Source organism: Vanessa cardui, chromosome 4, assembly GCF_905220365.1.
Source record: "Vanessa cardui chromosome 4, ilVanCard2.1, whole genome shotgun sequence".
NCBI classification, from domain to species: domain Eukaryota; kingdom Metazoa; phylum Arthropoda; class Insecta; order Lepidoptera; family Nymphalidae; genus Vanessa; species Vanessa cardui.
Genome location: NC_061126.1, coordinates 13,464,777 through 13,481,166, shown reverse-complemented (window position 1 = coordinate 13,481,166; position 16,390 = coordinate 13,464,777). Strand labels below are relative to the sequence as shown.

Below are 16,390 nucleotides of genomic sequence, written 5' to 3'. Positions count from 1 at the left end.
TGGTCGAAATTTACTATTTTTTATTTTTAAACGAAACCTTTAGGTACGTTTGTACTTCAAATATTTGTTTCAATAACTTTCGAATAATTTAAGCTTCATTACCCTCTTTTAATACTAAAAAATGTATGCACGTCAATTTTAAATGTTCAATGTAGGTATGTTCCAAATAGCAGAAAATAATTAAATCGTTTCTCGATCTTTTAAACTACGCAATGGATTTTAATGCTGTTTTCCAAATGAGAACAGAAAAGTTTATATGTAACACAACAATAATTTCCTAGTTGGATAAGATAAGATTTATTTAAATTTCTGTTATTCAACCTTAATGCTTTATAAAGAACCTTATTGTACGCGGATGAAGCCGAGACAATTAGTAGAGATTGTTATGAAAGAGAGTCGAGATGGCCCAGCGGTTAGAACGCGTGCATCTTAACCGATGATTGCGGGTTCAAACCCAGGCAAGCACCGCTGATTCATGTGCTTAATTTGTCTTTATAATTCATCTCGTGCTAAGCGGTGAAGGAAAACATCGTGAGGAAACCTGCATGTGACAAATTTCATAGAAATTCTGCCACATGTGTATTCCACCAACCCGCATTGGAACAGCGTGGTGGAAGATGTTCCAAACCTTCTCCTCAAAGGGAGAAGAGGCCTTTGGCCCAGCAGTGGGAATTTACAGGCTGTTGTTGTTGTTATGAAAATATTTTGATTTTAAAATTGGTAATAGTCACATGACTCGTTATGCAAAATATAAACGAAAATGAAATCATATTTGTGTTCGTTTTCATTCATAGATTTTCCATTTAAATTACAAAGAAGAAAAATCACTAGTTAACCCTTACAAATAGTAGTAATTTTAGACCGGCATTCTCATGGTTTCCGTGTTAATTTCCCTTATCCGACTTCTGTGAAGCCACTAGCTACTAATAGGTTACAAACAGCGCAATCTACTTCTATTTCAATAAACATATCGCAAGGAACATTTTAGTTACATTGAAAGTTATACGTTCAAATAAACTTATTACAAAAATACTCAAATTAATTGTAAAAACCTACGACTTATTTCGTTATATTTGTACAAATAGCAGTTTTCATACAAAAAATCGTAACATAAAGTTAAAAATAACGGGAACCTAAAAATGTACTTTGGACTGTCCAATAAATAAAACTGGTAAATCAGTTAAAATATACGCTAGTTCATCATGACGAGCAGCAATGAGTTTTCACACGCCAAATGTCTAGTGCTTTCAATTGGACTGAACGTAGAAATCTTTAAATCAAACAGAAATAACAATGAATTTTATTAACATTTAAAAAGGATGTTTTAAAATGACACTAATTCTGTTACGTTTTGATATGGATAATATTTTAAAAACTTTTCATAAAATGAAGTAACAGGTTACTCCGTGAAAGAAGACTTTGTGAAGACTCCATTACGTGTTGGATAAAGTTTTGCCATATGTCCACTTATCCGAATTATAATTGTAATTGTAATTCTCATCCAAGTTAAGTATACGTTCTCCCGCCCTGGGAGACTAAGAGTATTATTACACAACAGAATACTCTATTTAAAACTTATATTAGCAAAATCTCTTTTGAAACTTTTTCCCAGTCGTGTAACAATGAAAGATTATGTCTAAAAATATAAAACCTCTTTTGTTATTTTACGAAACGCAATCCCAGTATCAAGACACTTTAGATATTTATAAGAAAACCTCCACGACCTTGAAGAAATTACTTATTATACAGATTTATTACACAATGAAGTGATTTACTCGTTGGTTTTATTCATTTTTCAATTCAGATATCAATTAATGACTCACTTTACATAATAGGTCGTAACCTCAGATCATTTTTTATGATCTGTAGTAGTATTTATGCATGCGGTTTTTGTTCGGCTTACATTTAGATCCCCTTGTTTAAAGGCTGTTTCCTACAGTATGCCATATTGGCTGATTGATACGCTTATTGATCAATTTCCTAAAGTTGAGCAGATACAGCCCAGTGGCCAGAATGCATGCATATTAACTAATGATTGCGGGTTCAAGCCCAGGCAAGCACCGCCACAATTTATAATTCATCTCGTGCTTGGCGGTGAAGGAAATTCTGCCACATGTTAATTCCACCTGAAACTCGCATTGGAACAGCGTGGTGGAATTTGTTCCAAACCTTCTTCTCAAAACGAAGAGAAGGCCTTGGCCAGAAAATTTACAGGCTGTTGTTTTTGTTTTTAATATATAGCAAGAGAAAGCAATGTAACATTTTAATTGACTAACAGTTATTGAAGTTGGTCGACATAAACTTCACCACGCAAGTAAAACAGGGAAAAACATATAATCGTTATATACGTAATTTTAACCTTTATTTATAAAGGTGCATGCGCATATTCGCATTTTGTTCAAAGTTACGCCGTACTTATTTCCGACCAACCGTCTTATATCGCGCGCATTGTACGCGTAAATAAACAAATGTGGGTAGAATCATTTGTTCCAGTAAGCAAGGAAATTTGTAATAGGATTTCAAAAAAAAAAAAACAATTTTGTTTTTATTTTCAATGTTATCTCTTATGGTCTCTTACTCGAGTAGTTTTCCTCTGTGTAACATGTTACTTAAAGAAGCAACGATATTTCCTCATATGGAATAATAGTGAGTAATGCCTACCCATCGCTAATTGTTAGCCGACTAAAGCGATAATTGTCTCTAACTGCCTCGCATCGCTAATCACTCCACTCATTATACACTCGACCATAGCAAAGGCTACAGGTACACTATCAATATATACATACAATAATCATTTCCTATGTCACGCTAATTTTGTTTTATTTCAATGCGTAACATACAGCAATGAGTTTATGAATTTAAATTGCGAATGATCATTTTTATTGTCAGTCATTTAAGATCGATTCTTCAATTTGTGCTTTACATATTGCTCTAATAGTTGATATTTATTTGACATTGAAAAGTTTACACCGTTACATGAATTGTACATCTGTGAAAAAATACTAAATTGGTTTTCGAACGAGACTTACCGCGCGTCTCTGTGTATAGCACGGTTCTCTACATAATGATCGGTAATGTAGTTAATGGATGAAAGAAAAACAAACAAACTCACATTCTTAGCTATAATAATATTAGTTAGGATCCTGTCATCAGAGTAGACTGTTAACTTTGAAGTGCTGAAATGAATGATTTCTTATTGCAAGTCATTTAAGATTGACTCTGATGAATTCATTATGTAGTTGTAATGGGTGGTATATTTGTTTGACATTCAAAAGGTTATATTGTGTTTTTTCTCCAATTAGCAAAATCTATCAGACTCGAAAAAAGGTTTCTCTAAAGTTATAAACATTTTATTACAAGTAAATGTTAGTCAGTGTACATATCGTGTATCATATTATATTGTGTATTTAATTTTCAATAGTAAGGTAAGTCTTATCGTATTTATACATTTTAGAGAAAATAATCATATCAATGTAATATAAATCAAAGTCGCTACCGCTATCAATCTATCCCTCTGCTTTGATCTTTAAAATTACAATACGAATTTTAATAGGTAGAGTGATTCAAGGGGAAGATTTAAGCTATGAACTTTGTTTATAAAGAAATCCTGTAGTATATGTAGTGTCAGTATTGCACCCGTGCGAAGTCGGGACCGGTCGCTAGTATATAACAATAAAACAAAATATTCTCTTAACCTTTAATCACTCCTTCCATAAAAAAATATTTTCACTTAGTCAAATAATATTACCGCAATATTTGATCGTCTACTTTTTGGAATGTTTATTTAAACGTTGCGTTGCTAAAGTTAGCTTTTGAATTTTATAGGTCAATCGTGACTTGATATAAAACAAATCTCTTGATTGTTTATACGTTTGACCGGCTTCAGTTTTTTACAGTTCGATGTATTGTACAATGTTCATTTGTTATATGTTATGTAAAAACAAACGTATTGTGGATATTTTAATTTACGATCGTAGTGGGCGCTATTAATCAAATATAATTGCCTGGATATTAATACCATTCGAGAGTTTACCGCCAAATAACAGTGCTAAGTATTGTTCTGTTCCGGTTTGAAGGGTGAGTGAGCCAGTGTAACTACAGGCACAAGGGACAAAACATCTTAGTTTCCAAAGTTGGTGGCACATTGACAATTTAAGGAGTAGTTAATATTTCGTACAGCGTCATTGTCTATGGGTGACTTTCCATCAGGTGGCCCATATGTTCGTCCGCCAACCTATACCGTAGAAAAAAGATTTATATCACTATCACTACATATTTTAAGAAAGTCCGTGTCTGCCTGTCTGTATGTTCGCGATGAGCTCCAAAACAACTGAACGGATTTTATGCGGTTTTTACTAATAGACAGAATTATTCATGAGAAAGGTTAAAGTATTATAAAATTTATTCAGGTTTTTGAGTAAATTAATTGAAATAGAACGACAATTGTTGAAAATGTCAGGAAAAATCAAGCCGCCAGTGAGTTTTCATTTCAATAATAAATATATCAATTTATTTTATAAAATATAAAAAATATATAAATAAAAGTTAAAAATATTAAAAAAATCTTATGTTCGCCCGTGCGAAGCTGGGACGAGCCGCTATATGTAAGTATTTATGTTAACAATACAATTTAAAGTTCCTATTAAATTATAATATTTTATTAATATTAACGTCGTAAGAGTAAGTAAGAGTCGAGATGGCCCAGTGAGTCGAGTTGGCCCAGTGGTTAGAACGCGTGCATCTTAACCGATGATTCCGGGTTCAAATCCAGGCAAGCACCGCTGATTCATGTGCTTAATTTGTCTTTATAATTCATCTCGTGCTCAGCGGTGAAGGAAAACATCGTGAGGAAACCTGCATGTGACAAATTTCACATAGAAATTCTGCCACATGTGTATTCCACCAACCCGCATTGGAACAGCGTGGTGGAATATGTTCCAATCCTTATTCTCAAAAGGAAATGAGGAGATTCCCAGCAGTGGGAATTTACAGGCTCTTGATGTTGATGTTGATTAATATTAACTATACTTCTTATGCTACAAACTATTATACATATATATGTATATTTTAATTATATTTTAAATACTTTGTCTATGGTGATATCATAAAGATGAAAAGTTTATTTCTTTAATGAGATATGTAATTAATGTATGAAAAAATATAGGAAACTCCAGTTATTTTCTGATTCATAGATATTATTAAATAACATTTAGTGCGTTGCACACGGGCATTTCGTGTGGGAGAAACCGCGGTGTAGTATTAATAGTAATATTTTTTACAATTAATTAATATGATTAAGCCTAATAAGGAAATATATATTTGTATGTAATTTATTTCATAATCGTACGTATGTTTAGTGACTAAAAAGGAAATAGCGACGATGAAATGCATTCGCTTTAAGTATTTTCCCTAAAGCATAATATTGTCGTAGAATAATTATTATATACTAGTATCGCGTGTTCGCTTAGTGGGTGAAATACGGCGATTTTTCGCAAACATTAGAAAGTTTTCTAATGATTTAAAGTTTATAATAAACTAGGTATTGCTCGCAGCTTTGCTCGCTCCTTTGGGGTTGGTCGTCGCAGGAGTTTGGCAAATAAGTACCCTTTATCTTTTATGGGAGTTCAAGCTTAGCTAAGTTTACCAAATTCAATCAAATTCCGTTCAGTGTTTTGTCCGTGAAGAGACAGGCAAAGTTACTTTACAATTTATAATATTGTATACTAAAGATGTCATTAATTTAATTGTATTTGTATATATTTTAATCGTTTTGGTGCACCAAACAATATGTTAATTAGTAACGACTTTCAAGTACCGGTACACCATATAATACAATTGAATCCTTGAAATTAACATCTGGACAGGGTCTGATATCGATTGCACTGCGTTTATGTTGAATCATAAAATGAATCCGCCGTTGGACGAATTGCTTGTTTTCATTCTACAGATTCGAACGAACTTTGGAAATTAGTTCTTGCCATTGTTCAGGTTATGTAGTAATGGTAACTTCGGATATTTATAAGGCATATAAAGTTTGAATTTGGATACTTATGGTATATTGATACATAAATGATCCCCTTAATATTCTTGTAATCCCTGAAAATTTGTAAATGCATATTTTTTTATGATGTTCATTCATCCTGTGTAAAACTAGTAGCGGGTTAAATTGGTCTCACGCATATTAACTCGTTTCATATGTGGAAACTTATATGGTAATGTACCTAATTCACTCATATATACAAAAAATATATATAATTGTGAAATCTATATTATACATTATATCATTCAATAGGTCACAAATCTGGAGTAGTTTTATTACTAAATTCTTTAAAATCATGAATCTTGTAAATTAGTTACGCAATTAAATATTATTTTCTTTAACCGTTCTGAAATGTTTTCAGACATACAATTCTAGCAAAAAATGTTTCAAATCATGTTTAACGGCGATCGATTTATTTATTTATATATAATTTTATATTTTCTTATTTAGTTTGGTTCCTAAAACAATATAAAATTAAAACTATCTAGATTTTCTAACAATGCAATAAAATAAAGTAATTCATATATTATATAAGACGGTCTATTTCAAACTTGCTCGAACAAATAACATTTCAATTGTCAATAATCAAATCTAATTGTTTTTATGGCTCTGAGATTGCCAGGAACATTTTTTATGACATTAATTTAAAATCGTCGGAGGAGTGGCAGGCAGACGTAGACTTAATGAGTTAAATCGACGTCGAAGGCCTTTCTTGCTAGGAGTATGTATACGAACTTATGATCATTTACGTCTAGTTATCAATTTGAATTAATGTGAACCGATATTGGTAACACGTTCCAGGAAAATGTTGCCAATTGATTTGCCGCAATGACCTTTAAAATTTGTTCTGTTTTTAGCGTTGGGTGTTATGAAGTAAATTGCATTATGACGTAGAGATACAGCGTTGGCGATGCTCCAGCTTCGGGAATTACTTATTGTACTGCATTGAAATTTTGATATACATGACTCAGATTTCGCCTGTCGTGATTCTATGATATTAGACCGAGCACGGTCATTAGTAATGCGAGGAATGTATTCGACAGTGTCAATGTTTGAGGTCAGAGGTCAATGCTGGGCAAAAGCGTTACTCTTACGGTGAAGGCTTGGATCTTATTATACCATGCTATATGGATACATAACTGGTTTAATTTTAATTGATACGATTTGCTAAACATATTTTCTTTTACATCAATAACATTAAAACTGATTGATTATCAGTAATAAAAATATATCTTAGATCATTTTAAGGTAATAAAAAACACTACTACTACTATTCACATTTACCAGATAAAATGATATGGAAATAGAAAATAATCTTTGTTTATCGGACCGGAAACGAACTTCGTTGATGCAAGGCGATATCTATCTAGTCTGTATTCGTCTGTCTATGGCACTTTGCAAACTAGTTCCACCGACCACTGACAACTGAAGGTCGTTAATCGTAATACAAGTCGACACCACGGTACCTCACGTAGTTTTTTGTTATATAGCAGCGCTTGATAGCGCTTTATCTTAAAATAGAGAAAAATAATAGCGACATGACAAAGCGCTGTTAGCTATTAAAAAATGACTTTTTTTATCCGCAGCATTACTTGCATCGAGGTCACTCCAGTCACTTCCTATGTTTCGACTGTTGTCAACTGACCTAGAATCTTATCTATATATTGTTCGTAATAATCGTTCAATAGATTGAACTATATCCGCTTTGATATAATGAAATATCTTTATCTTGTAATTTTTAATCTTTGACTTTAATAAACAAGTATACCAATGATGTTGTCTTAAATTTTCGCGATTATTACACATTTAAATAAAACTAATTATAACGGATGAATCGCGTATATTAATTATTTTTAAACATCCCGACGTTTCGAGCACTTTGCAGTGTTCGTGGTCACGGGTAGACCGTACCCGTATACTAAATACGTATACTAAATACGAATAATATACGCGATTCATCCGTTATAATTAGTTTTATTTAAAAGTATACCAATGGATCTTTTGAATGGAGATGGTTTTCTGCTTATAATGTAGGACGGATAAATGGGACACCTGATGATATAGTCACCGTCGCTTATTGTAGTAGTACACTATAAATGTAAGGAATATTAACTACTAGCTGTCACCCTCGGTTTTTTTTTCGTTTTTTAGGAGGTTGGTGGTCATGTGTTAGGCAAAAAATGTCCTTCCTTGGACTTCAAGTTTGCTTCACGCCAAATTTTATCAAATTCGGTTCGTTGGTATGGTCGTGAAAGAGCGACTGAAAGACAGACAACCAAAATTAGTAGAATAGCTGATGGGTGCTCGGTTTTGTGCGGGCTTAAATAAATAATAAATAAATATGAGACAACATCACATACATTACTCGGATCCCAATATAAGTAACTAAAGCACTTGTGTCGTGGAAGATCAGAAGTAACGACGGTACCACAAACACTCAGACCCAAGACAACATAGAAACTAATGATAATCTACATTGACTCGGCCGGGAATCGGTGTACACACAACTCGACCAAGGAATTCGTCGAGGCTTGCACAAAACCCTTCCAACAAAACAACAGTGATTGTTTTTATAAGATAATCTCTTTTCACGAATAAAAACCGTGGTTTATTTTTAACGTCTTTATATTTTAAGTCTATTGTCATAACGGATGTTTGATTTTGTAAATTAGTTTTTGATCTTCAGCATTGCATTCCATACGAGTAACAGTTTTTCTTAGAAAGTACAAGTTGCAAGTGGGAGTCGTCGAACACGTCAAACTAGATGACGTCATCTATTTAGATAAATGTTTTTTTTTAAATCTTGCAATACTGGTTTCTGTTTCATGTTTCGAGATTTAAAAAGTTTATTTTTAAATTTAGAAAGATATGTATGCAAATAATTTGCGAAATAAGTTTCCACACAGTTTTCTTGAATCGTATTATTTTTGTATGTAATATATTATTAATTTAACAACTTAGGATGTGAAGTTAATTTATAGTTTTCACTTATTATTATTATTAATAGTACTTTTATACCTAATTATTCAATTAGTATGGTTCAAGCAAAATGCTATTATTAAAATGATGGTAAGCTTGTCCGTTAAAGGAGAACAGTTGCCTTTTTATATTGATATCATTGGATAAGGATCTACTTGTCATTGTAAAAAGCAATGAATATTTATAAATAACTAGTTTGACATGTACTACTAAAATTATTTCTAGAACAGATATCTCGTTTAAAATGACCGTTCACAATTTTCTTTACATACGTAAACTATACTATACTATACAGTATAAATTGTTTGTTTTATTTTAATATATATAAAACTTAGTTTACGTTTCGTACAGTCTGTAGTAGATTCGAGATCCTTATTTAAAAGCTAATGATCTAGAACTGGTCTGATAAATTTCATTTGGGTTTTTACGTTACTTAATTATCGGTTGCATTTAGTGAGGAAGTTGACATGCTATAACTATTTGCCTCAGAAATAAAAGGACGTATGTTTATTCTTCTCCACGAACTATGTTATTCTTCTTAACGATTTGTATTAAAAATCTACGGAAATATTATTCCAGCGTTTAGTTTGTCAACTTCTAGTTGCTTCATTTGGTCACCCGCATATCAACCGTTACATATAAAAACTTGCTCTGTGTTCAAATAAATAACTTATAATACATAATTAATAAATCTATTTATTTAATTAAAATAATACTACTGTCGTTATATACAAATTTAAAATAGTCTCTCCCGGTTCGTACCCGACGCAAAGCTGCCCATAATGCAGGCTGTATTTCCACGCTGTACGGCAATGGACAACCTCTGCGCCAGGTAGGACCCGGAGTGACTGTCAAATCCCCTCTCTCTAAGGCGATAGCCAATCTCCCTTATAAATAAATCTATTAAAGTAAAATACAAGTTACAATTCCGTGCATCTGAAAGAATGTAAAGAACATTTCTCACCTAATCTTAACGATTTCTCTTCGTTCCTGTATATATCACATCTAATTATAAGAGTGTGTGGAGACCGAGAGTGCATCTGTATATAAACGCACACATGTGCAGTTCACGCGCTGTTTGATTGGATCAAGAAGAAATGATAATCTGGAATCCTTGATTTTATTTAGTGAAATGTGGTTTATTTTTACTCAACGTTTTATACCTACATTAGTTTTACAAGAAAGTAAATATATAAGAAAAATAACATCAATGTTGCGTTCATGAGTGAGTTATGTAGGAGCTCGCGGCATTTGTATCTAATGGGCTTCCCACTTGTATCGACGTAGTTCGAACGTGCCAGCAGTTTTCTGTTTACCTGTTACGTTCGCAAATATACCTATGTAATGAATTAGCTTTTACGTTAGCGATTATAACAAAAATATTTTATAAATTAATAGTAAAACACTCTTAAAATAGAAATTTTACATTTACATACACAATTGCGTCTATGTGTGTCGACAATTTAGGAGTTCCTTCCTTACCTTAAAAATGATAGTCATTAAAATCGAACCAAATGCGATTCGGACTAAGCTTGCAATATTTGATATACACAAACTAACAATTATTTTAAAGAAAAAAGCTACATAGGTTCTCATACGTTAATGTTTATTTATTATAATAGTTTTCACTAGTTCGGTATCGATGTTTAGATTCAGATTCTGGCTATGTTCAATTGGCACACATTTCGTTAGATACAGAACATAAAAATGTACTAAAATTGTATATTATAAACTGTAACCATCTAAACAGTATCGACATAATTTCCCATATATTAATAATATTTACGAGTCATTCCGCAAACGATGACGAGTTTCACCAAGCTGCGCGGTCGTCGAAAAGAAAGCGAATATGTAACGGTAATGGCTGAGTATAATATCTCTGTACACAAATCACTTCCGAAATTGTTAATTGATTCAATTGATATAATTCTTATCCGAAATCTCGGAATTCAAATGAAATTACGAAAGTGCGTTTGTGTTGTGCATTTGTAATTTTCTTTTCTTCTTTTTATTTTGTTTATGGTCCCGTATGTTTTGACAATGCAATAAAAATGAATTCGGTAGACTTTTCAAGAGCGACTTCTAAATTAAGTGAACACATAAGGAATCAAAAATCGATGCATTACAATTTTACAGATACAAATTAACAATCATCAACAGTAGAATTTGTCACGTGGAAATTCTTACCATTAATTTATTCATCAGTTTTCCTTATCCGGTTTTATTTATTCTCTTATTTTACAACAAATGAGATGAGTAAAAACTTAGTATTTGCTTTATTTGATGATATGCTCTTAACTTTGCATTTGATCGTTGCTTTCTTTTTTTTTAAATAGCCTAGAAAATACTAATAAGTCAAGTTACATTTAGTGATTCTATAAAACGAATATGAATTAAACGATGGGTGTTTTACCTATTATATACTTAAGTGAATAAGTATATTATAGGTACATAGGTATAAATAATTTACATTCCTTTTTGAAACCAATTTTCTCCTATTTGACATTTGCGAAATAATCTGTCCTAAACAACAAAAAACAGAATTTAAAAAATAATCGCGAAAGAAAATTTTATATCTATATGCGATTGATAACATTTTAGTTACATTTAAATTTTACCTAACGTGTTTATTTGTTTACAATATCTTGACTGAAAACTTCAAATGAAAACGTTTTCGTTAGTAAATGAATAGGCTATTTTCAATAACTAAAATAGGAGTTCATGTAAAAAGATGAATGTTGTTTGTTGTTAAAAGATGAACTCAACAAAGCATATGATTATTGTTGTTATTACACCCACATTATAGTATGTTATAGGATGTGTGTTAGATGTAAACAATTTAATTAGAAAAGGTGTGTGAAGAACACTCAGTCCGAACAACGTCTGATAGCATGGCTAATAGCTTATAGAGGCATTAATTGGTATTGAAAAAAAAAATGTCAATATAGAAATAAGCAATGACGTCATAGTTTTGTCTTCCATTCTTTTTTTTTCTCTTTAGATTGTCAAACTAAATTTTTTTTCTTTGGTTATTCTCGTCACAGTTAGTAAAATTAAATAATCTAGAACGCTTTAATCATTGTGTTAACATTTAGATCATTTGATATTATTATGGGCTATAAAGTCTATAATTCCACTATACGACTAAACAGGTATTAATTCTAACCAAGCTAACAAAGAAATAAATGTTTTTTTTTTATATAAACATTGTTTACTATGATAGATCGCCCTTCGCTTAAACTTTTTGTATTGCTAGAAAATTATATCTAAGTATTGAACTTCGGTATACAATCATTCTAACTTAAGAGACTTGTTGAAATATGATGATTTAATTATTAGCTGAAGAGAGAACAGGATTGAAGCTTAAAGTCGGATGTATTTTACCATCGAACGATAATTTGTTATTTGTGAAATTGAAGGATGTTTTTTCATAGTCTCTTTCTTCATTGCTGGTCGTGTTTTTGAAAACCGTACGTTTCAGGGTTGCGATATTCTTCTGTTGTTTTACAGCTTCCTCAGTTGTTATTGCGAGGCCAATATATGTTATTACCTGATCACACCAGCGGCCAGTGTTCGAAAGCAAGGTGTTTGCCTTCCGCTACTAGAACTATCATATCAGATCTAACTTAACGTTGGCGACAAGCAGTGTGCCCAAATTTTGTAAAGTTAAAACGTAGTATCATAAATTTTTTTTTTTTCAAAGTTTCCACTTGTAATACTTGTGACGTAATCAGTGACTCTTTTTTTAATAAAAAAATGTAATGACATATTTACACTGTACATGTACTCAGTACTGTACAAGTTAAATACAACAAGTTTTTATTCTATTTAAGTAGGTGTTCATAAGATCATTCCTTTGAACGTGGGAGTTTAATGTGACATAAAACGATACAACTTGGTTGAGTCAGAAACAAATAGATATATACACGTAAGTAAGTAGGTAGTTCTTACAATATCTTGGTTTTATTTTATTAAAAGACCACAATTGGAAAGTTATATGAAATTAGAGTTTTCTGTAAAAATAATTTGGAAAAGTCACGATCTGTAAACAAAATTCTTGGCAGGTTCTTCGTCCGACCCCTGACGCCTAGACAAGAATGCTCAATGAAGGTACTACAAACTAAGTAAAGTTTCCTTCAACCATACCAGTTATTCAGGTGACATGTCTGAATTCAAGAGCTGAGATGGCTCAGTGGTTAGAGCGCGTGCATCTTAACAGGTGATTTCGGGTTCAAACCCAGGCAAGCACCACTATATATATGCTTAATTTGTAGTTATAATTCATTTCGTAATCGGCGGTGAAGGAAAACATCGTGAGGAGACCTGCATGTGGAATATGTTCCAACAACAACAACAACAGCCTGTAAATTCTCACTGCTGGGCTCAAGGCCTCCTCTCCCTTTGATGAGAAGGTTTGGAACATATTCCACCACGCTGTTCCAATGCGGGTTGGTGGAATACACATGTGGCAGAATTTCTGTGAAATTTGTCACATGCAGGTTTCCTCACGATGTTTTCCTTCACCGCTGAGCACGAGATGAATTATAAAGACAAATTAAGCACATGAATCAGCGGTGCTTGCGGTGCATATGTTCCAAACCCTCTCCTTTATGAGGGAGGAGGCCTTAGCCCAGCTGTGGGAAATTTACAGGCTCTTAATGTGCTGTACTGTACTGTCTGAATTTATAGATACTCTAAATTATATACATCAAACGATTTTGTAGCGTTTTCATTCCATGCGGTTTCGTTTGTATATTTAGTATCAGCATTGCACCCGTCTGAAGCCGAGGCGGGTGGCTAGTAGTTAATAAAATTTAAATTATTTATGTATGAATTTATATAAAGTTATCTAAACCTAAGCGAACAGCTGTAATATATTCAAGTCTCGGTTCGCGTGATGTTTCAGTATAAAGTATATTTGATGGCTCCCTAGAAGCCGTTCAGTTACTGGAATCAAAAGTTATCTGTACAGTAATCCAGGACATGCAACGGTATACTCAGCTTCTTTATTCAGTATTCACGTTTACTATGAATGAATAAATGAAAAAAAATCAGGATAAAACTCTTATTTTTTAGGCATTTTCCTGTCCATATCTAATATAGAAATACTCGCAGCAGATATTGATGACCGGTGCTTTGTAAGTTTATGTATCTTATTTTATTGTTGGAAAAACGCTTTACGCGCTTCCCCCACGTGATGGAAACTGGGGGGGGGGGGTGGTACTCCCCGGACTCCGAGTGCGCCCAAGCACACCGGGTTTTCCCACTAAAAAACCAGGGGTACCCTCTCCGTCTTTCGGCGGTCGCCACGGGATCGCTTACGCATGCTACCCTGACGCCCTGACGGTCGATCCGCCTATACGGGCCTCTAACACCTAGGGGGGATTCCCAGGGTAATGGGACGCCCCCTGGTCCCTGCGGCGCCTATTGAGGTGGGGGAAAGTTTATGTATCTAGCGTATGACGTATATTTACTTCATTATACATTTTAGCATTGAAATGAAACAAGAAATATTAAACAAAATCAACTCGACCATTTTATGTTGAAATTACGTTGAAAAATGAGATATGTAATCTATATATCCTTAAGGTCATGTGAATAAGATTTTCTTTTCCGAGCGCGAATAGAACCCACCTTTATCATGAATTCATAAAATAGAGCAAAAATATAAAAAGAGTAGAGAAAAAAAATACGTATGATTATTATTTGTTTTAAAGTTTAAAACGAATCTGGTTTCGTCGACTGCCGGAAAGTATCATTTAAAACCCATTAATCGAAGTTGCAACGAAGCCCGCCCCTTAACATGTCCACATTTCACGCCCCTCTCGCTTAACGTACAATTTATTCAAATTGGTTCGCCCCCCTAATTACTCGTACCTTCAAACGATTAAAGTAATATGATGTATGTATGAAAAATAGTAAATTTAAAAAATATATCTTGATTTTCAAACACGGAACACATCCATATTTATCTGCCTTCAATATTTCCATATTCCTAGATATTAATGATGACATGTTCATGTTAAAACAGCGTTGGCCCGGTGGTTACAAGGCATAAATCTTAACTCGATGACTCTGAGTTCAAACCTAGAGTATAATTATGCTAATTTTGTATTGATAATTTATCAAGTGTTCGGTGGCGAAGGAAAACATCGTGCGGAAAGCTGCACGCGCTGGAAGAGAATCTGACACGTTTGTCCACCTACACGCATTAAAGTAGCGAGATGGGATAATCTCCACTCAAATGCAAGACGAGGGCACACTAGCAACAGGCTGTAACTTACTTTAATGATGAGGAACTACTTAACAATAAATCATATAGTAACCTTGATTTTTAGCTACTAAAGTTTTTATATATAACATCGTGTTTTACATAACACATCATTAGTCTGGGCTAGTAATGTATTTGTCTTATTTATGTTATCCGTACTGTACGGCATTTAATATTTATGGAAACAAAACAACATACCTGATTTTGACAAATGATGGCTCGTTAGGTTGCTCGAAGCTATCCGAGTGTCAAAGCATCGGAGTTATTACATCACCATTTATATTGGATACAGTACATAATTATTTAACAAGCTAGTAACAATAATTTTATTTATGTAATAAACTAGTTTTCGCCCGCAGATTTGCTTGCGTTTTAGGGCCTGATCATCAGGTTTTAGATTAAATAAAGTAAATCTATTCCCTCCTACTTTATTTGCTTAATACATATATCACGAATTCGCTTCAGTGGTTTTAAAAGCGTAAGAGTAAACAGAATTCATATTGTTCGTATGGATGTTTCCAATCAAATAAAAATATTGCAATTATAAACAATAGACATAATCTAGTAATCCCACGTTTGTGGGTGAAGACCCGCAGGTGGCCACAAATTTGTACGTCAGCAATTCGCGTCTTACGATTTACTAAGAATGCAGTATGAACGCTGACGTGCGATACCTTTAATACAGTGTTATTTCTCTCGTATATTTTAAACAGATTTTTAACATCTTTAATCTATAAATGTTCCAAGCTAAAATGGAAAAATTGTAAACATCGCTTGTGAATAAAACGACGTATTCATGTTTCAATATGATGAAGATTAAATATTAATGAATATCTAATATAGCAACATGCAATGATTGATGATGTAGATCATATCCTAATGGAACTTTAAATTTCTAGGAAAAACTGTAATTGTTTTTCATCGTAAATAATAAATGAACGTTGCAATAAATGTCCGCTAACTGACAATTATCAAGATTGATCTAGTCCCGGTATAGTGTGGAAGCATTGCAATTATTGATATAAATAAAGCTTTTAACAGTTAAGCTGTTCCGTAAGAATAAACTTGAATCTCACCTCCAAACACGATCATGAAATGTC

The 16,390-nt window shown here is 33.0% G+C and overlaps 1 protein-coding gene across 2 annotated transcripts in view; it reads left to right on the top strand.

The window, feature by feature from the left end:
- Positions 1–16,390, top strand: part of LOC124544313 (phospholipid-transporting ATPase VD) — a 70,340-nt gene that overhangs the window by 25,448 nt on the left and 28,502 nt on the right. The window lies entirely within an intron of this gene.